Source organism: Podarcis cretensis (genome assembly GCF_951804945.1).
Source record: "Podarcis cretensis genome assembly, chromosome: 4".
Taxonomy (NCBI): Eukaryota; Metazoa; Chordata; class Lepidosauria; order Squamata; family Lacertidae; genus Podarcis; species Podarcis cretensis.
In genome coordinates this window covers 96,372,076-96,394,410 of record NC_137173.1, presented here as the reverse complement: position 1 = coordinate 96,394,410, position 22,335 = coordinate 96,372,076, and the positions used below count along the sequence as shown (strand labels likewise).

The following is a 22,335-nucleotide window of genomic DNA, read 5'->3' as shown; positions in this document are numbered from 1 at the left end:
GTAATGGCAATGGCGGCCACCTGAGAGGTGAGTTCCAGCTGGAAAAAAGCCATCATCATCCTTATTATTATTATTATTATTATTGCTGCACCTGAGGCAAACCACAAAATGCCCTCCCTGCCAATAAATAAGGGGAGGGAATGAAGATCTACATCAGGAGTAAGTGAGAAAATAAAATGAACCGATTCCTCCCAGTCAAACTGGGATTCATAGGCTGTCATGTGGTTGGGGGGGGAGGTATCACTCAGAATCATGAAGGATGGGTGCAGAGCCGTGGAGATGCCAGAAGGCAGAGATCACCATTTCCTCAGGAATAGTGTGCACGAATATGGCAATTTCATTTTTTAGAGTTTGGTGCTGTGGGTTAGGTTTGGGTTGCAAATCTCACATGATTCACTAGCTATTCTCTCCACCGATTTTACATTCTTAAATTGGCAGTGCTCTTTCAAGTGGTAGCTTTGGCTGCCCTACTTTGTTTAGGTATATCAAAACATTGGTTGACCACACCTGTTTAGCAGGGTCATGGTGTCCCATGGAAATGTATTTCATTTGACTATGTGGGTGAATGTTAAAACTGTAGACGAAAAATGGATAAGGTGTGCGTACACAAATGCTGTAATTTATATAAAAATTTGGTTGTGCGATTTTCGTTGAAAATAAACGCCAAGTCAACATGACTGCATTGGGCAACTAGTTGAGAACTATCGCATCTAATGGCTCTCAAACGTTATATTTGCAAAAGGTGAGATGGGGCGAAAAAGATTTCGGGCACAAACGTAAGAGAGGCGGGACCAAACCTGTTGTTTTCCTGGAGGCCTCAGATTTTCACTACCTCCAAACAAAGTTCTGTAAAATGAGGAAGGTAAATACCTGCCTTCATATTCAATGAAAGACTCATTCATTTAAAGTATTTTTTACCTTTCTCTTCAGTCAGAAAAGGCTCTTAGGGTGGCTTACAGCAGTCAATAATAGGTAAGTACCTGACCTCAGGTTCAGACCCTCCAAGTGCTCCTATTTTCCTGGGACAGTCCTGGATTTACAGAAGCCATCCCGGTTTCTGATTTGATCTCGGAATGTTCTGCTTTTCCTTAGGACACCCCTAGTTTCACTGGAGAAATGTTAAAGCATATGGAGTTATGTGACCCCCCGAGCCAAGGAGATAAAGACACAACCTTGAGAAGACACCTGAAGGCAGCCCTGGAAAGTTTAAAAAAATGTTTAGCAGTCTTCAAACTTCTCAGATCTGGGACACACCTTCAGTCCAAGCATGGAGATGCTCGTCTTAAGTTGTTACTATATTGCATTGATTTAAAAAAACAATATTGGAGGTAGTTTTGCTGCTCCAACCCACCAAAGCTCAGAGGGCCCTACCCACCAGCTGAAGACCAGTTGTATGGGCAGATTACATGTTCTGGGACACACAAAAACAGGGGAGGTAGACATAAATACTCCTCTTCACACTATCTGCTATGTCTTGTAGAGAATACACACACTCACAGTGACATTTTTATTCTGGTGGCAAAAACAGAACAGTCGACAAGCAGATGTCCTCATAGATCATTGCTCACTCAGTATGTAAAAACTCATTTCAAGAAGGAAGGAGCAAGCAGTCAGTGTATTGCAGAACAACTGAGCAAAGGGGTTGTTTCATCTCATAGGCAACTGGGCCCAAATATTGTCTCTTGTCAGGTTTTCTTTCCTCATCTCATCTATCAGCAGCAGAGCCAGAGATGACTCAATTCTGGGTGGAGATGTGCTTTGCTAAGCCAAAATGCAGGTGTCACCAAGTTATTCACCTATGCACAGATCACAAACCAGAGGTTGTCATTCAAACAAACATCTCTGTTTAAATAAAAAAGGGAGACTAACCTCCAGCCAAACCACAGTGGAGGGAAACACAATCAGAACATCAGCCAAAGATTCTACTCGATCCACTGTTTAAAGCCAGTGTTTGCTCATCATTGTTCATTTACTACTTCATATATTCCAAGGCGACTAGAAGAAGCACAAACAAATTCCTATTCTCACCTCAACACCTTGCATTTGAAAGATTGTGGATCTTGACGGCAGTGGGAGAATTAAAATTAGGGGTGGTTGGGGGAAGTTGATTCAGTTTGCATTTCAAGGTACTTCCTGAAACAATATGTGAACTGAAACACACCAGTCTTTCGGAGTTCATACATTTCTGAATTTTGCAATGCAGTTCTCCAATCAAGTAATGTGTGCAAATGTGGTTATACTGGGGTAAAGTAGGTATAAAAATGCAGGTACCAGTGAAAATTACTTGCAAAAATACATTGTATTTTGGGAAACGGCTTTACTAAAAAGGATTTTTTTCATCAAAACTGCATAAACAATGTGTGCATTAGGAGAAAATTGCAGTAAAATGCTGGTGAATTTTCATGACAACTAACGAAATACACAGTGCTGTGAAAATGTGCCAAACTGAATGTAAGAGAGCAATTTTACAGCAAGATCTTCTGGATGAGCAGATTAGAATCCAGCAGATCTTCAGCTGATTTGGGATGTTCCCAGCACAGCCAGGCTGCATCAGCCTAATTCCTTCATCTTTAGCTCAGCAATAGATATTTTAGCTCAGCCAGAGATAAACATGTATCTCTCTCATTCTGGCTCAACCAGGAACCAGCCAAGCTTAGCATAGTTTAGGATGGGGTAAATCCTGAATTCAGTACTGCTGAATTGAGTTTGGCTCTGGTGCAGGGCCGACCCATTCATGAGGCAGACTGAAGCAGCCGTCTCAGGTGGTGGAATCCAGAAGTTCCTTTGTGGATGCCCCACCACCACTACCAGAGAAGAGGCTGTGGTAGGTTTCAGATTTTGGTGAGATCTTGCCCAAACCCCAGAGCCATAGCTGTGCGACCTTAGAAAACAAGGTTTAGGTAGCAGTGCACGTCCAGAGCAGCACCTTCCTATTTTTGTCTCAGGTAGCGAAACAGAGCAGGCCACCCCATTTCTGATGTAACTTTATGCCATCATAACTTACATCTGTTCCTTGTGTATAGAATTGCTCCCCTAGACTGGAAAAAAATAAGAAGTTGAGAGAAACTGAAACTGACAATTAGAAATTATGTTTGGGACAAACAGGTATCTTCACTTGAATGGGCAAAACAGAGAAATCAAATACCTGGAAAAAGAACGATGGGTTCCATTACAACTCCATTGTCCACACCTCCAACAATATTTCCAATTCTGGATTCCAGTTTCATATACATCTAAGGCTAGCCTTGGATATTAAATATTGTGCATATAAAAGTAAGATGTTAGAAAAGGCTACAACACCAATTTTCTGTATACAGAGAGTCTTTTGTACAGGGGCGGAACATCACTGTGTTTTTACTGTATATTCCTTTTGTATTCATGTGCTGTTTGCTGCTTTGGGGGCCTTTGGGCTAAAAAGAGAGAGATATAAATAAACCATAGCACAGCATAACATTTAATTATGCAGTAGGAAGCGATATAGTCTAGGAGCTGCTTGACCATAACAGCTGCTGTTTTTTACGGTTTTCAGGAAGAAGCTTATGTGCAATGCTTGGGTGCGGGGAGTGTGTAGGGCCTTAAATGAAACCCGCAAGCCCCATTCTCAAATGCCCAGGGTCAGCTTCCACACACTGGAATCCTGGGGAGCTGCCCAAGCCTCAGCAGAGCCCATAACTGATATCTCCTTAGGCGTTCCTTCATCCCAAGCCCAGCACTCTGAGCGCCACTGGCTTCCCCACTAGAACATTACTCTGTTGCATTGTGTAGAATTAAAAGTGCATCTAGAGCCAAGCATTCTTCACTAAGTGGAACTCTGGTATGGCTGTTGTGGGCCGCTGCTGCCACTGTTAGGTAAGCCCACCAGGGCACAGAGATGGAGGAGGCCACCCCCCAGAGCCTTGCCCAAGGGAGGCTCAAATCTGGAACTGCCCCTGCTAATTCTGCTTAGCTTTAGCCAAATCATGCCCCCCAGGACCTTTTAAAAGTGTAGCTAAGGGATCTGTATCAAAGTGAAGGTGACTGGATCCCCTTTGTGCTTCACCCTGTGTAATTCAAGCACTGGTGATGTGATCATATTGATGGGAAAGGAAGATGCAATTAGCAGAGGCATGCTGAATATTTATCTTACTGCACTGATGTGTTTTCTTAGGTATGTCAAGTGATAATCATTCTATTGTAACAGCCTCTGGCTAGTTCAAATAAAAAGTATTGTGCTGTAATAATAATTTTACTTTGAAATGACTTCTCTGCGGGGAAAATGATCTAGACGCAATGTCTTGTTTTGGTTTTTTTGTACATTGGTTTGCTGCCCTTAACCACATGAGGGAGCAGGAAAGCTTTGTATTACTTGAGAAGCCTGCAGAAGCATTCCTTCAGGAAGTGGTTTCTACCACAGAAGTCTTAGCTTCTTTTGCTATTTACTGTATTTTAAAAAAAATAATGCTCATACCCAAAGGGTTTGAGGCAGCTTCAACTGCCTAAATTTCCATCTAGGTCACAACAGAGGGGCAGGCACCAGTTCAGAACTAATACTGGGCCTGACTCTGACCAAGGGAGATAAAGCTGGGTGTGGTTCCGCATAACAATGGTATTGTACAGCAAGACTCCATACCGCTCAACAGTCCTGTTTTGTGCCAGAGCACTGGACCAAAAGGGGCTCGGTTTTTGCTCTCATGCTCTGGCACAAATCATCCGGCTCACACCAGAGTGATGGACCAAAAGACCAAAAAAATGAGCGTCTTGATTTTGATCTGTGGGATGTTGAAGGGTATGAGACGCCAGATGACTGTGCTGTTTATCTTTATCAAGTAGGAAGATGGAATAGATTGCTCATGAAAATATGCCTCATTTTAGTCAAAGGTAATTTGTGTGTGTATGCATTTTAGATTATAGAAATCTCTAATAAGTAGGCCCGTTTAAATCAGGGGTGGTAGACTTCTCCAGTTGTGGTAACTCCAGCTCCCATCAGTCCAAGCTAGCACAGCCAACAGTCAGGGATGATGGGAGTTCACGCTGACTGAGAAGGACCATGTGCATCACTGTCCAGGTGTCTGAACAACTGAAGGGGCATAGGCAGTAAGGTCTTGCCTGATATTCTTGGCTGAAGCTAGGCACAGTGTGCTATTTCATGCCTTAATGCTATATAGAAGCCGGGTCTAGTAACTGGGCTTCCTACAAGCTAGCATTGTGTAGCACCCCATGAGTTGGGAATGGGCATACGAGTGGGACCAGGGCACTCCGTCAGGAGCGCTTAGCTTTACCATTTCTCTTTCTTGCTGCACTAATCTGTCTGCTTCTCTGCAAATGGTAACCAGACTCAGCTAATCAGCCTTTATGTGCAATTTAGGCTTTCCAAGGCTGGCTAGTCCTGGTCTTTATGACCAGAAGCAGGCGAGCTGTGGGCGTTCCATGCCAATTCTTTCTGTACATAAATTAAGTGCATAGCCTTTCTCGAAAGGTGTGCTTGTTGCCTCTGAATCAGAACGAAGAGGGAGCTTCTGGAAAAACAAAACATAGCCTGCTGGAACAAAATAAAGTGTACTTGGATGTTTGCCTGCCTGATTCTTCCTCTTTATTTCATCTTGGTTTGATGTAAATGTTACTGTTATTTTTAATGGGGTTTTTTTTTGGGGGGGGGGAGGGGAGTCTCTTCAAACAACTCATATTATGAACCCATCTCCCTTTTCCTCTCATCCAACCACTTCACTGAGTGCTGCATTTCACTTTGCGAGTTCTCAAGCAATACGTCCTTTTCCCAGCAGCAGTCAAATCTTCCCAAAGGACAAATAGATTTTTATTCCTCCCCCCTTTAAACTAGCTTATTGCCTAGAATAGATATCTGAGAAACACATGCACACGGTTCTCTAATCCTTATAATCTATAATCTATAATCCTTTACCACCCACATGCTCCTGTTTTCGAAAGGCAAGCTGCTAATTAGAATGCAGATTACTATAGCTGGAATTTATAGTAGCAGAATGTCAGTGTAACAGCAACTCTTAGCAGAAATGGGAAACCAACCTCTCCTTGAGAACTTCTTCTCTACGAGAGATAATGTGCTAATCCTTCCTTAAAGCCTTCCTTCCAATAGCTGGGCCACAATCCAAGAAACACGCAGCTAGGCATGCTTAAAGTCAGTGGAATCAGTGGGCTTAATTTAAGCATGTCTAACTCGGTGTTGGATTGGGGCCCTAGCATACTTCTCGAATATCCAGGGATTCAAGAGGCTTTCTTATTTTAATGAAAAACACCATCCTTTTGTGTTAGCATTTATTACACAGCACCTTTATGCCGAATTGGGCTTAAACGTGCTTTATGAACCTTTGTGCAGCATAATGCACAGAAAACACTGCTGCAATCAAAGTGGGGATGCAGTCATTTTTAATAGGAAGAAAAACATTTTTTCTTTCTTTCTGCATGGTGGAGGAAGAGCAAACCTTCCAACTGAGAAATAGAGACAAGGCCCAGGATACCCCAAGGCCTCTCAACTAGAAAAGGTTTAAAGGTAAAGGTAAAGGGACCCCTGATCGTTAGGTCCAGTCGTGGACGACTCTGGGGTTGCGGCGCTCATCTCGCTTTATTGGCCAAGGGAGCCGGCATACAGCTTCCGGGGCATGTGGCCAGCATGACTAAGCCGCTTCTGGCGAACCAGAGCAGTGCACGGAAATGCCATTTACCTTCCCACCAGAGCGGTACCTATTTATCTACTTGCACCGTGTGCTTTCGAACTGCTAGGTTGGCAGGAGCAGGGACCGAACAACGGGAGCTCACCCTGTCATGGGGAGTTGAACTGCCGACCTTACGACTGGCAAGCCCTAGGCTCTGTGGTTTAACCCACAGTGCCACCTGCATCCCTAGAAAAGGTTTAAGCGTTCATAATTTTTTGTGGGCTGTGGAGTTCTGTTTTAAATTAGAGGAATTTTAGATGATGGAGTTTATCTATATTTTCGACTTCAACTGGAATCCTAAAATAAATTAACTTAAGGAAGTTCATCGTGCAGCAGTTTCCTGCCCTTCCCTTCCCTTCCCTTCCCTTCCCTCTGTGTCCTGTTCCATCATTACTTTTCATTTAGAGGACAAGCACAAACCAACTCCTCCACTAGGAGAGAGAGAGAAAGTGGTATGGAATATAGGTGTCGTGGAATCGTCCAGTTGCCGATTTGTGGATGCTGTTGTTGTTACTTACTTTGCAGCTTTAGTTCAATTTTTGTACGATGCATTTCTGACATATTAAATGTGCAAACTGCCCTGTGACCATCTGGCAAACAGCAGCATCGAAAAATCTAAATAAACATAAAACAGGATGAGCAGCTTAGCATGCAACTGATCTCTAGCTCAGCCAGCTGATTCTCAGCTCAGCTGGGCTCAGCCAGCATTAAGTCACCAGCCCTGACTCAGCTGAAGATAACTCCAGCATAACTTGCTCATCCTGGCTGAGCTGAGGCCGCTATAAGTCTCTCAAAAGGGGCATTCTGAGGGTGGGTGGGTGTGGCAGGCTGGGGGGGGGGTGTTAGGCCCGATCCAAAGCTCATTCACTCAGTCACTTAGCCTGACAACCCAGCAGAGCACTATTTTTAAGGCTTGTTTTCCCTCTGCCAGGCTTAGGCAGAGCAGCAGCAGCAGCCCCACTGCTGAATGGCGCTTGGATCTGGTCTAACTTTACATCTAACTTAAACCCACTCCCTTTCCGCCAGCACCCCGTGTGTAGGCTTTCTCCCACAATGAGCGAATGCAACGATGCTTAGTTTTTGGTTGCTGTTTTGTTAATGTTGTTCCTGTTGCTTTATAGATTATGAATCTGGGCTGCATCAATAGGAGTATAGCATCTAGATCAAGGGAAGTAATAGTGCCACTGTATTCTGCTCTGGTCAGGCCTCACCTGGAGTACTGTGTCCAGTTCTGGGCACCACAGTTCAAGAAGGACACTGACAAACTGGAACGTGTCCAGAGGAGGGCAACCAAAATGGTCAAAGGCCTGGAAACGATGCCTTATGAGGAACGGCTAAGGGAGCTGGGCATGTTTAGCCTGGAGAAGAGGAGGTTAAGGGGTGATATGATAGCCATGTTCAAATATATAAAAGGATGTCACATAGAGGAGGGAGAAAGGTTGTTTTCTGCTGCTCCAGAGAAGCGGACACGGAGCAATGGTTCCAAACTACAAGAAAGAAGATTCCACCTAAACATTAGGAAGAACTTCCTGACAGTAAGAGCTGTTGGACAGTGGAATTTGCTGCCAAGGAGTGTGGTGGAGTCTCCTTCTTTGGAGGTCTTTAAGCAGAGGCTTGACAACCATATGTCAGGAGTGCTCTGATGGTGTTTCCTGCTTGGCAGGGGGTTGGACTCGATGGCCCTTGTGGTCTCTTCCAACTCTATGATTCTATGATTGTATGAATGCTGCAGTACTTGGTGAATCTTTTCATATGACTTTAGTTGTAACGGTGCTGCTTGGCTTATTTCTTTCGTTGTTTTGTTAATACTGTTTTATAGACTGCAATTGTTTTACCGATGGTTTGCTAATTATTCCATATGATTTGTGCTATATTTGTGATGTTCTATTATCTTATTGTTATTTATTGTTTGTAAGCCGCTTTGCAAGCCACTTGAGTGAAAAGCAGTCTAGAAATATGCAACATATGGGGCAGAGATCAGAGGGGTCAGTTTTGTAGGCTGCCATAAGCACCCCCCAGTTCTTTTAATCTTGCATAGAAAACAAGAAATCCTGAATGAGTGGCACTTTCTGCATGTGTTTTGGACTATGTTCATAGATAGTGTTGGGTCCTCATAATGTGACAGTTAACAATATTCTAATTTGTTGGTTTAATGTGATTTGCTTGCTGTTTCCCACTCCACTGTTTCATTTCCAAAACATGGTAATGCATTACATGAAAAAGCTTATCCATTAGTAACACTAATACTGCGTATGAATATTTAATACAAAATGCCACCGAATAAAATTGCCATTAAATATTTAAATTAGACTCGCATTTTCATATGTATGCAGATGACTTATTTCCCGTAAAAACACCTCCATACACTAATATATCACTCAGACCTTGTCAGTATAAATCAGATGTTTAGTGCAACTTGCTCTGTCAGTGAATGAATATGAAATGCTTCTTCAAATATTAACACTCTGTTTGATGCACATCCCAGCCTAGGCTGAGAACAAAGGAAGGAACATAGTAAGATAAAAAATAAACAGGCCCAAGGATGGTATCTAAGCTGGCCAGATGTCCTCTTTTTAAGCCTCTTTTGATCTACCTGTCCCGTATCCTTACCTGCCCTCAGTTCTGGTATCTCAAATGCATAGTCAGTGGGGTAAGATATTGTTTGTTACAAATAGGTAACTTGTGATCTAGAAATACTGCAGGAACTGTTAGTTACAATCTTGATTGGGGAAGAACTGAAAGCTAAGAGGCATTGATTATGATCTGTCTGTGTGAGATGAAAAGGTATGGTGGCATTCATTTGACACAGGTGTCCCATTTGTAACATCCTCCTGGCAATAATGCTAGACACCTTGTTTCTTCTGTCCATACCATTCCAGAACCATTTCTCACTGCAGCTTCAAATTTCAGCCCCCAGTCAATTGGACCATGAGCAGAAGGAGCTGGCTTGTTCCACAAAGGCTTGCGCAAGAGTAACTGCAATGCACTAGAGAAGGCAGCTTCCATAGCAATTCTTGTCCTTCCCTTTACCTGGAACCAGGACTTGGCTACAACACGCTTTCCGACCACGTTTACAGGACACTCAAGCATGGGAACTCCTCAATAGATCCGATTCCTACACTGTTCTAGGACGTGCTTTCTTCACCATCGAACACCCGTGGAACCGACTGACTTGCCACAATGGGACTTATATCCAAGCACAATGGGGGAAACCCACTCGGCACTACAACCCATCCGAACAAGGAAAAGGACTTTGGGAAGGCTACACCGATTCCATGTATTACGAACACTGGACTTATGGATTTTATTGTAGTGACCCTACCACTGCCTCCACTATCCAAGGTATTTGTGTACATAGATTTTGCTGTGTCTGGAATTTAGGGACTTCTTTGACTTGGGGAGGGAAAATGTACCTTGAAGGCTGGCTGCATCCTGTGGGGGGGAGGTACCGCTTCGGAATGGGACCCAGAGATGTGGTGGGATAATGACCGACTTAAATCTCCTTCATCACCAAGATCCCCTACACCCCATAGGCACAGCCTCTAGGAACGTCAAATTATCAGAGTTACCCATCCCGACTCATTCCCAACAGTTGTCTGCATGGCAAAGCAAGACTTATGTACAACTTCTCCTGAAGGTCATGTGCACTATCAATATGTCTGATTGCTGGGTATGTGCCCATACTCCCTCACACCACAAACAAGGGGTACCCTTCATCGCCACACCCCTCACAATGCCCCAATACAGGACGGACTTTCTACTAAATTGTAACCTCACTTTTTTGAAACCAACCCTGCCGTATGTCTATTTGAGTGGTCAGGCAATAGGCCCTGTGTGCAAGGAGTTCTTGGTTCCTGGAGACCATGCAGGATCCAGTATGTGTGCAGAAAAAACAAAACCATTTGTCAACACCTCTGGAGACGGGAAATCAACCTAAACACATCTTGTACAGCAATCACAAACGAATAACACCATTTAGCCCTTCCTCAACACACCACTTACCTGTGCTAAATCCTTTCAACATACCTTGCAGCTGCGCCTCTTCTGATGTCTACTGTATAGAAATTTAAGGTATAAATGTAAGAGATTTCTTTTGTTCGGGGTTCCTCGTCCAATGCCTGTAGCATGAGTGGGAACCCTGTTGCCAACAGCTATTTTTTTAATAAATATCAGGCTTACGCAGCTGCCTTGCTTTCGCTAGAATCTGGTCTGGTCTCTGTCATTTCCTACCAGCAGGAGCTTTCAAATACGCTCCCTCCGAAGGTTCGGACTTCCTACTGGAGTTGGATCCCTTTAGCTAGGGTGCCTCTCGGCTTCCTAGTTCATTATTATTTATTGAATTTATATACCGCCCTATACCGCGGGTTGTGCTAGTAGCACCTGTGCACACCCTTGCGTGTCCTTAAACTCCCTGGGAAGATAAGTCTAGCCGATTCACCCAGGGCCTTTCCTCTCATGCATCTAATCTTACTTAGCACATCTGCTTCAATACTTAGTAGAGATAAGGCATCCAGCCCGCCTTGTTGCATAGCTGTTCTATTGGGATTTTTAATATTCTTCAACTGAGAAAATGAATGCTCAGCTGAGCAATTTGTGACCATTACAGTCATACCTCATGTTACGGACACTTCAGGTTACATCTTTTCAGGTTGTGTCTCGCAGCGACCCAGAAGTATCGGGAAATGTTACTTCCGGGTTTCGCCACGCGTGCATGCACAGAAGCGCTAAATCACGCTTCGCGCATGCACATAAGTGCCAAATCGCACAGCGTCCCTGCGCAGATAAGGCGCTTCAGGTTACACTCTTTTCAGGTTGCAAACGGGCCTCCGGAACGGATCCTGTTCGCAACCAGAGGTACCACTGTAACGTTTAAAATCTGGTCATGGTAAATTTATGTGGTGCCCGCCTTCCCTGATGCCCTAAGCAAATAATAATAATAATAATAATAATAATAATAATAATAATAATAATTTATTTGTACCCTGCCCAACTGGCTGGGTTTCCCCAGCCACTCTGGGTGGCTTCCATAAAGACCAAAAATAAACTAAGATGTCACACATTAAAAACTTCCCTGAACTTAAGATGTCTTCTGAATGTCAGGTAGTTGTTTATCTCTTTGACATCTGATGGGAGGGCGTTCCACAGGGCAGGTGCCACTACTGAGAAGGCGCTCGGTAGGGCTAATTTTTCTTGATGATTAATCCAGCCTGGCCTGGCTTCTTCATTCTGGGGCATGGCATGTATTGTGGACGGTATTTACCAAACTTTGCAAACATAGGGGTGTATCATTCTATATTTAGAATGTAATTTTTGCATGAATCAGATTCATATCTCTCTTTCTCCTCAAGTGTCAAATCACCCACAGGACTTTGAAGGCCCATTGCAATATGCTCTCATAAAAGGCCTATTCTGAACCCAGGGAATGAATCATCCCAAAGGATACTTTTAGCACAGCACGTCAGGGAAGCTCATAACGCAGTTCTGTCCAAGGCACAGTCAAGATCTGGTCCTGGAGATAGATCAATGACCAACTGCCTGAAGATACCACTGTGAAATGAAAGCATTAATAGCCTGTTTCTATGCCTTGGGCACTCTAAAATACCTGCGAGAGAAAAATGCTTTCATCAGACAAAAAGGTACATCAAATGTCAAGCCAGGGAATTTGCTTTTCTCATAACTGGGGGCATTCCTGGAGAGGGCGAACAATCTGTTTTTCATCTTCTGGAAAGTCATCAGTAGAAAATGATATGGCACGAACACACTATCAATTACCCCACCGGTTTACTTAGTGAGCTTAGTGACCAGGCTAACCATTATGATGCAGAGCACTGTAGTGTACAGAAGACACACGCTTGTGTACCCTAGGCAGCAAATGTTCACCTCTGTTACGTGCAAACTGAGTGTCGGACCACTTTGAAATTAGCTGCTAGGCATCATGTTAGTTTGTTACTTTGATAATGTTGACAGAAGAAAACAGATTTAGAAACAAAGCGTTTCTGCTTTTCGTTCTGAGAGATTTAAAAACCAATTACCCCCCCCCCCCGAAAATATGGGTGGGCCAAAGTTTGATTGGGATCCAGTGGGAGATCTTTGTGCAGGAATACTGTAGATATTTGTGTGGCAGGGATGAGAGCTCAGTTCTGGTCCTGAAAACCAATTTTGCACTTGGCTCCAGCCAGGGGATATCAAGGTTCTAGTACAAAAACAAGGCAGATTCTGCAAGCCTGATTTTATTTATTTCACGTCATTTCATTTCTGGTTCTGAAAAGAGGAGAGAGCAGTTAAACAAAACAAAACCAAAGTAGCCCCAAAGCTACATCTATCTGGACAGCTGGTCCAGATGTTCCCTATCAAAACTATTCGGTGTCCAACTTACTGTATCCCAACCTTAATTAAAATCCTACTAAAAATCTGTACTGGAGGCACTAAATAGCCTGAAAACATGTTGAACTGATAAAAACTACGTATGAAATTTGGTTTGGCCGCCCCTGCAGTCACTTTGTAGTAAGAGGCATCATTCTTCAGTCTCCAAGATGGCAAAATTGTGTGATTGTCATCTGTGATAAATACTTTTTATTGTGGGATTTTGTCTTCTGGCAAATGAATCTCAACATGGAGGGATGGCACCTTGATAGAGATGTACAAAACTCCTAGGAGCTGACTTAACATTTGTCCAAGATACGAAAGGCAAGCCTTAGGATTCTTAATAAATCAGTTATGGTTTCCCTCAGGCGACCACATTTCTCCAAAGGGTTTGTACATCTTAAACCTCAAAGCTCTAGGAATTAGTCCTACTAGTCCATGGGATCATTGCACATTAATTACAGCAGCTGAGGCTTTCATTCTTTAACAATTTCCCACAATATTTTATAGCTATAAGGTGCAGGTCTGGTCGATTACAAAAGTTCTGAAGAAGATTTACTGTATAGAGTATAGCTGGAATCAAGGTTGATTTACCTTGCTGGGTAATGGAGGTGGGATCTACTTTCCAGTTTTATGTAAATGTGAAATTCTACTCTTTGCTACGTTTTAGCAGCTATTGGGGTGATGTGGCATTTTACACAATATAATGTTGTTTTTAAGTGGGAAAAGGCATGTTTTTGCAGTTTTATTTTCCTATCACAACGAAAGCATCAAGTGCTCCAGACTGGCTTTGGAATTTTAAAACAATTTTTTATACATTCAGACAAAAAATGCTCCTTTCTGAGGGCCTTTCATATGGGAACATAGGAATAATATTTTAAATGGGATTTGGTGGTTCTATGGTTTTTTGTTTGGATACAATCATATCTAAGGCCAAAGAAGGTATCCACTAAACCTGCTTTGAAAACCAAATTGTGGATATGTTGAACTGTGATTAATAATACTGCTGAGGAAGATTTGTATTGAAATATGTCCAGGGTGGTGGGGTGGTTTTTTCCCCCTAATTATTTGAAGTTGTATTAAATGAATTCATCAATATTATCTACAACAGTTAATTTAATTATTGGAGGCTTAATAAATTATGGGCTATAATTAGACGTGGATCTAAGCATCGTAAATTGTTCTGAAAGCTCTCCAGCACTATATAAATGATAAACAGTAGTTTACTAAGTGGCAAGTTGCCCTGGTTTGCATTAAGCATGTGGCAAGCCAGCGATCTATATTGTTCTGCAAAGTGGAGAGGAGTATTATCACACTTCTGGGCCTACCCAGGGGATCAACCGAGTGGCAAGAGCAATAGGAAGAGTCCTTCTGGATCAGACCATAGGTCTACATAGGCCAGCATTTTATCCCCAAGCAGATAACCTTGGGAACAGGAAAACCACAAGCAAGGTGTGGACTCTTCCACTTGTGGCTCCCAACGACTGGTACTCAGAGGAATGCTGCCTTTCATCCAGGAGGCAGCCCCTGATAGCCTTATGAATCTATGTAATCCTCTATTCAAGCTGCCCAGGTTGGAGGCCATCACAGTTGGTTACACCATGGTGCTGATAATGCCAAGGTTGCAGGTTCGATCCTCGTATGGGACAGCTGCATATCCCTGCATTGCAGGGGGTTGGACTAGACGATTATCAGGGTCCCTTCCAAGTTTCCGACTCTATCATGATGTCGTGGTAGTCAATTCCATAGGTTCACATTCTGTGCAAAGAAGTCTATCCTTCATTTGATGGGCTCAGATTCTGCAAAATGGCAGCGGGGGGATGTTCACTTTCTCAACACCACATCTAAACTTATACACCTGTATCATGTTTCTCCCCCATCCTTGCTTACCTTTTTTTCCAAATGAAGAAAACCAAGGTGTTGTAGTCTTTCCTCCTAGGGGAGCTGCCACCTTCCTTGTTGTGCTCTTGTCACCTGCGGGCCAGACAATGAACACGACCAGCTCACTAAGTTGCTGAATGCATGTCGTGGTAAGCCACCACTTGGAGAAATGGTCATCTAGATTACTAAGTGACCACATACACATCCTGAGAACAAATAAACTATATAGCCTTGCAAATAAATTCATTTAAAAGGAAACCCGGCTCACCCTTTCATCTGACCTGGCTTATTCCCACAGCCTCTCTATCTCTTTTTCTGCAGACCCCACCACCATCAACCCCAATCAAATGCATATTACCTTGGAATGTTCAAAATATTTTCCCATATGTTACAACATCCCAGCATTATTATTGGCACTATTGATGTGGAATGTCAGGACACAGTCACCGCTGGCTGCAAAAGCACTGCCTTCCAAGACATGGGATTCCACCCTTTGCTGCAGACATGGGATTGCTATGTGTCACATGTCTGTTTACATTCCAGCACAGATTGCTGGCATGTGCGGAACTTCCGCTCTGTATTGCTTTTGTTTTTAGTCTCTCTCCGAGAAGACGGCAAGGAGAGATGCCATGTTTTCTTTGTCCTGATTTATGTATAATAAATGTGTAGTTTAGTATGTGTCTACAGTCTCAAGCCTCTTCTGTTGCGTAGTTTACACTCTTGAGTAAAGTGTGCTCACGTTTGCAAGCTTGAGTCACTGATGTACGCTGGAGCAGAGGTTTGATGGATCTCCGCAGCGGTAAGGCTGAGGGGAGACACTCCAGCTGGGGCCAAGCCAGCTGGTTTTTCGACCCCCCAATTCCGACAGACAGATGAAGTGCTTTCCCCCTCAAATGGAGAATCAGCATTCAGTTCCACTACAATGGATTGTTTGTATTGCACTCTTATGAATGTCCATGCATAAGTAAATCCTTTCAAGTTCACTGGTTTACTCCCAGGAAACTGGGGGTAGGAGTACAGCCTTCAAGGACTATTCCACAAGATCTGAAATATTCAAGGTATATTCAGTTCAATGCAGACTGTCTACCCCTAGCGTGCCCGTTAGTTCTCCCATGTCCAGGAGTCTTTCACCATATACAGCTGCTGTCCTGAACGTTTTTCTCAGTAAATTTGGAGTTACCTGGAGCGGGGAATATTGAAAAAAGAAATTTGCTAACACTAGTAAAACTGCTTTTCATGATCATGGGTTCTCCCCTGCCAGGTAAATCTTGTAGTAAGGTTAAAACTTAATGGGAAATGATATATAATGAATTGAAAAAGATGTTTAAAATAACATTTGTAACAAACCCCAGAAGCTTTCCTTTTGGGAATTATAGGGACAGAACTACCCAAACTGTATAGAAACTTATTCATGTATGCGACTACAGCGGCAAGAAAGTTACTGGCCCCAAAATGGAAAGAAGAAGAAGTCTTCTGGAGGTGCTCTTGAATATGATTAGAGGGGATCGGTTGGTGGAAGGGATTCAGGTCGGAGCGAAACAATATAAACTTAAAGCTTTTGCAGATGACCTAGTTTTGACCCTGCAGGAGCCAGAATCTAGTACAAAAAGAGTATTACAACTGATTCAAGATTTTGGTCGGGTGGCTGGATTTAAACTAAATAAACAGAAAACCAAGGTGTTGGGGAAAAATCTGACAGATGTAGAGTCAGCACAGTTTCAGAGAGAAACGGAACTAACTGTGGTTAAAAAAGTAAAGTACCTAGGGGTAAACATATCAGCAAAAAATCTGAGTCTATTTAAGGATAACTACGAAAAATGTTGGTCTGAAATTAAGAGAGATTTAGACAGTTGGACAAAATTGAAGCTTTCTCTGTTAGGCCGAATCGCTGCTGTTAAGATGAATGTATTGCCAAAGATGTTATTTTTGTTTCAAACATTGCAGATTGTGGACAAGACAGAGTGTTTCCGGAAGTGGCAGAGAGATATATCTAGATTTGTCTGGCAGGGCAAAAAGCCCAGAATTAAGTTCAAGATACTAACTGATGCGAAAGAAAGAGGGGGCTTTGCCCTGCCAGACCTAAAGTTGTATTATGAAGCCGCAGCCTTTTGCTGGCTAAAAGACTGGCTACTTCTTGAGGACACTGACGTATTGGACTTGGAAGGGTTTAACAATGCTTTTGGTTGGCATGCATATCTATGGTACGATAAGGTTAAGATTAATAAGGTCTTTAAGAACCATATTGTCAGGAAAGCAGTTTTTAAAGTCTGGACAAAATACAAAGACTTATTGGAAAATAAAACTCCGAGGTGGCTTTCACCTCTGGAAGCTAAGGCCCGAAAAAGACTCAATATGGAGGCCAATTGGCCAAAATATTGGGAAATATTAGAAAAAGACGGAGACAATTGGAAATTGCAGAGTTTGGAGAAAATGAAGGATAAAGTGCGAGACTGGTTACATTACGCTCAGATTAAAGAAGTTTTTAAAAATGACAAAAAGCTAGGGTTCCAGGTGGAGAAATCGAAGTTGGAAACAGAATTGTTAGAACCAAAAACTAAGGTATTATCAAGAATGTATAACTTGCTGCTGAAATGGAATACACAAGACGAAATGGTTAAATCGGTTATGATAAAGTGGGCTCAGGATATTGGGCATAATATTATGTTTGAGGACTGGGAAAGGTTGTGGACCACTGGGCTGAACTTCACTGCATGTAATGCTTTGAAGGAAAATGTAATGAAAATGATATACAGATGGTACATGACCCCAGTTAAACTTGCCAAAATATACCATTTGTCTGATAATAAATGTTGGAAATGTAAAGAACACGAAGGAACATTCTTTCACCTCTGGTGGACTTGCCCTAGAGTGAAGGCCTTCTGGGAAATGATTTATAATGAGTTGAAAAAGGTATTTAAGTATACCTTCACTAAGAAACCAGAGGCCTTCCTTCTGGGCATTGTCGGCCAGAAGGTGTTAAAGAAGGACCGAACATTTTTTATGTATGCAACAACGGCAGCAAGGATACTTATTGCCAAGAGTTGGAAAACTCAAGATCTACCCACACTGGAAGAGTGGCAGATGCAGCTGATGGACTATATGCAACTGGCCGAGATGACGGGCAGAATCCGAGACCTGGGAGAAGAGAGGGTTGAAGAAGATTGGAAGAAATTCAAGATATATCTACAAAAGTATTGTAATTTGGTTGAAGGCTAAGAAGGATGCTAGATCATAAATAATTGCCTATCATTGAATTAGATTTGAAATTGACGATAAGTGAGATTGAGGGAAATATAAAATTTGTGGAGATTAGATCAAATTAATTGAACAAAATTTAAGAATATAAACAAGATGATAAATTGCTGGAAAAATTTATAACGATGTAAGTGGGAGTGGGAGACGTGAGGGAGTCCAAAGAAGTTCTGAAAAATATGTCATGACCCATGTTATATTGTTTAATATTTTTGCATTTTGTATTTTAAAAAAAATCTTAATAAATATTTATATATATATAAAAAAAGAAGTCTTAGCAAAAGAAGAATGGATACAAAAACTTATGGAATATGCAGAAATGGCAAAACTTATTGGAAAAATAAGAAATCAAGATAACAAACTTTTTTAAATAAAAGAATGAAAATAGTTTATTGAATATTTACAGATAAAAACAGATAAAAAACTGGCAGGATTATTATAATAACCTGCAGTTTTATAAGAGTATATATTTGAAGAAGATGAATAAATGAGCAAATTAATTTGAATATGCAGAAAATATGAAAAATAAATTTAAGGAACCGCAGAAGGAGGGAGAAGGAAGTCAAGTTTTGAAATGTTGAAGTGATTGTAAAGTTATTGAAATGTATAAGATTGAAAATCATAAATAAAAATAAAATAAACTGCTTTTCAAACCATTCTCAGACACCTTTCTATGGTTTTTCAGATATGGGCAGTTCCCATCATCCCCTATCCTTTCTTTCCATGCCTCCTGCTAGCTCCTACTTTTTCATTTCAGTTACCGGTTGCAGTCCCTGCCACTTCTGATTTCCCCTTCTTTTATTGTTAAAAAAACCTTGTGTGTTTGGTGCCGCAGCACAAACACAGCGTGGCAAGTGCACCAAGGAGGTGAATTTAACTTGCATCCTGGAGGATGGCTTATAAATGATTATTTTTGGTAGAACAGAATGCTTTGTATGGAACCTCAATTGAAGCCTATAGGAAACTGCATCTCTATAGAGGCATAGGAACCTGGAGTCTATGTTCCAGAGCTACTGCAATGGTGTGTGTCACAGTAAATGTATGGTTCCTAGATGTAGAAAAATCAGAATGAATCACAGAATTATCAGGTTGGAAGGGACCCTGAGGATCATCTAGTCCAACCCCCTGCAATGAAGAAATATAGAGCTCTTCCATATGGGAATTGAACCTGCAATATTGGTATTGTCAGCATCATCCTCTGACCAACTGAGCTATCTAGGTGAGGCTGTATTCTCCCTAATATCCCAATTCTATATCTGTAAGATGCTTTTTCATATGGTAGAACATCCATAAATGATACCTCATTTGTAGTCTGAGATGGTCCATCCCATTTTACTACTTTAAAATTTTGCTACCTCATTTCTGCCTCTTTTAAGCTTTTTTTTTTTTTTGGTGGGGTTGAGTGAGTTAGGTTTTCACTTTTATGTACAGTATATATTATAGATGAGCTTTCTAGGTTCATCTTTTTTCTGGTATTTATACTTTGTTCTAATGTTTGCTTCTTCTAAGATGCTTTGGGTCACTTTTAGTGAAAACGAGTGACTAATAAATGCACTAAATAATGATATAAATGTTTTTCGCTACGTATGTAAGGTGTGGCCTTGGAAATCTAAGCAAAATTTAAGAAAAAGGAAAAAAAGTATGCTACTTCAAATGCAAATGTACCCAAACACAATTAACACCAGCTATCAAAATGCAGTCAAAACCAGAATGGTAACACCTCTCCTTGGAAATGCTCAAGCTCAGCCTTATGATAAATCTCTGGATTTCATCTCTCTTTTCTTTCATGCTGTACATGGCCTACTCTAAACCCATCCATCAGAAATATGGGTACGATGAAGAAACAGGTTTTTTTTTTAAAGTGTCTCTATTCTGTGGCCTAGGGGATGCGGGTGGCGCTGTGGGTTAAACCACGGAGCCTAGGACTTGTCGATCAGAAGGTTGGCGGTTCGAATCCCCACGACGGCGTGAGCTCCCATTGCTCGGGCCATGCTCCTGCCAACCTAGCAGTTCGAAAGTACGTCAAAGTGCAAGTAGATAAATAGGTACCGCTCTGGCGGGAAGGTAAATGGCGTTTCCGTGCGCTGGTCTGGTTCGCCAGAAGCGGCTTAGTCATGCTGGCCACATGACCCGGAAGCTGTACGCCGGCTCCCTCGGCCAATAAAGCGAGATGAGCGCTGCAACCCCAGAGTCGGCCACGACTGGACCTAATGGTCAGGAGTCCCTTTACCTTTATTCTGTGGCCTACAAAGCAGCTGTATTGTTATGAAATAAACAACTCAGATTTATTTCATGGGAGGGCGGTGGTTGTCTGGAAAAAGGTGGCGGCCTTAACAACAAAGGACACTTTAGCCCATGAAGAATCTGGCTCTATGAGTCAGAGGCAGCCATTTGTCAAAGTGCAATTTCTTGATATTCTTAAACGGTAAATCCATTGACAACAAAATGATGCCATCCACAGGAAAGGATAGATCTGTGAAATTATTCTTGGGCAAGAAAGATACCATTAATAAATATAAGGAAATAACAATCTGATATCCCTATTCTTTCACGATGGCAGACTTCATTGTTACATGAAAAGATTTAAGAGCATATTCTGGCTAAATCAATGCACACTTGCAGCTGCTTTCTAATATACATGATGAAACCTTGTTCACCCTTGATTGGGTTTACCTTTGCAGATCCATTAGTCATGGGAGGAAAATTATTGTTTTATAGCATGCAGCCTAAAGGAATTCAGATGATCTTTCTAAAGGTGACTGGGCAAAACACTGTTCTCTGAAACACCTACTTCCATCACACCGAGGTTGCTCAGCACCCAAGGTTGCTTAGGTCTTGACAATGTAGTCCACTTGACAATGTAGTTGTTCCAGTCCCATGTTCCAAGAAATATATGTAACTATTTTGTGGGGGGGGGGAAAGAGATTTATAGGTGAATAGACTGCATAAAGAGCACGCAGGAATGGGGGGGGGCAGATAATAGTCCCTCTTATACTCACAAACTATGCATAGAGTGTTATAGGATCACAGTGATTCAGATCATTACTGGTAAGTTGTATATTGACTTGGGGAACTCAACTTGCCTCTGTTTCTCTACCTATTAACTGTTGTACTAACTCAGGTTCCTGGAGTACACATAGCAAGAGAGTAAAAATTAATTAGTTTTCATAAGGTATTGGGAATTTTTTTACGGAGACTCAAAGGCTATTCTCAACAGACCTTCAAAATGTTATTAAACGGGCTCATACAATTTACTGTAGAAAGGCTGCAAAGACTTAAAAGATTAATAACTCTATGCCTTCTCACAGCTCTTACTGAGAGAGCCTTGTATTGTCACCGGAGAGCCCAAAGTTTCCCTCTGTTTATTGAAATTAAATTACACCTTTCCCTAATGATAAATTTAAGCTGCTCAAACCTCCAAGCCAGACTAATTTATTTGTTCAGTCAGTGTGCCATTCAAGCTCTGGAATTAAAACTTGTCAGCTGCCATCAACACCTGACCTCCTCTCCCTGGAAAATACTGAATCTGGTCCACTGGGCCTCTGAAGCAAAACTGCCAAAAGCAACCACTCTCCTCGGAGAGCCAAAACAGAGTTTTCAGCAGGTAAATAATCACTTGGAGGGCACTGGAAAAAAATACCATCGAGGTTGAGCAAGAAGATGGAATGTCATGTACAGAGAAAATTAAAATGGAACTGTTGGGTTAGTGACACTCCTTGAGGAAAACAAAAGATGGCAGATACCTGCCAACTTCAATAAAGAAGTCTGAAGTAATTGTAACATGGACTGTTCTTACATACCTTGCCAGTGTGCAGCTTCTTGAGTTCAAGAGACAGGTGTGGTCTCTTATAAAGCCCTTGGCCAATACTGGGGATGAATTTCTTTCCCCAGCCTTGGGTTAAGAAGAAGAGTTTGGATTTGATATCCCGCTTTATCACTACCCGAAGGAGTCTCAAAGCGGCTAGCATTTTCCTTTCCCTTCCTCCCCCACAACAAACACTCTGTGAAGTGAGTGGGGCTGAGAGACCTCAGAGAAGTGTGACTGGCCCATGGTCACCCAGCAGCTGCATGTGGAGGAGCGGAGACGCGAACCCAGTTCCCCAGATTACGAGTCTATCGTTCTTAACCACTATACCACACTGGCTCTGATGTAATGGAATGCTCATAAACTTTC

General features: G+C 42.1%; 1 long non-coding RNA gene across 5 annotated transcripts in view; it reads right to left on the bottom strand.

The window, feature by feature from the left end:
* Positions 1-1,498: 1,498 nt before the first annotated feature.
* LOC307214327 overlaps positions 1,499-22,335 on the bottom strand; it is a 37,061-nt gene continuing 16,224 nt past the window's right edge. For all 5 annotated transcript variants that reach the window (XR_013837917.1, XR_013837918.1, XR_013837919.1 and 2 more), the window contains exons 2-5: positions 14,919-15,002; positions 12,109-12,212; positions 10,668-10,719; positions 1,499-1,796 (exon numbers count right to left, since the gene is read on the bottom strand). This is a non-coding gene — a long non-coding RNA (uncharacterized lncRNA). The remainder of the gene's footprint in view (positions 1,797-10,667; positions 10,720-12,108; positions 12,213-14,918; positions 15,003-22,335) is intronic.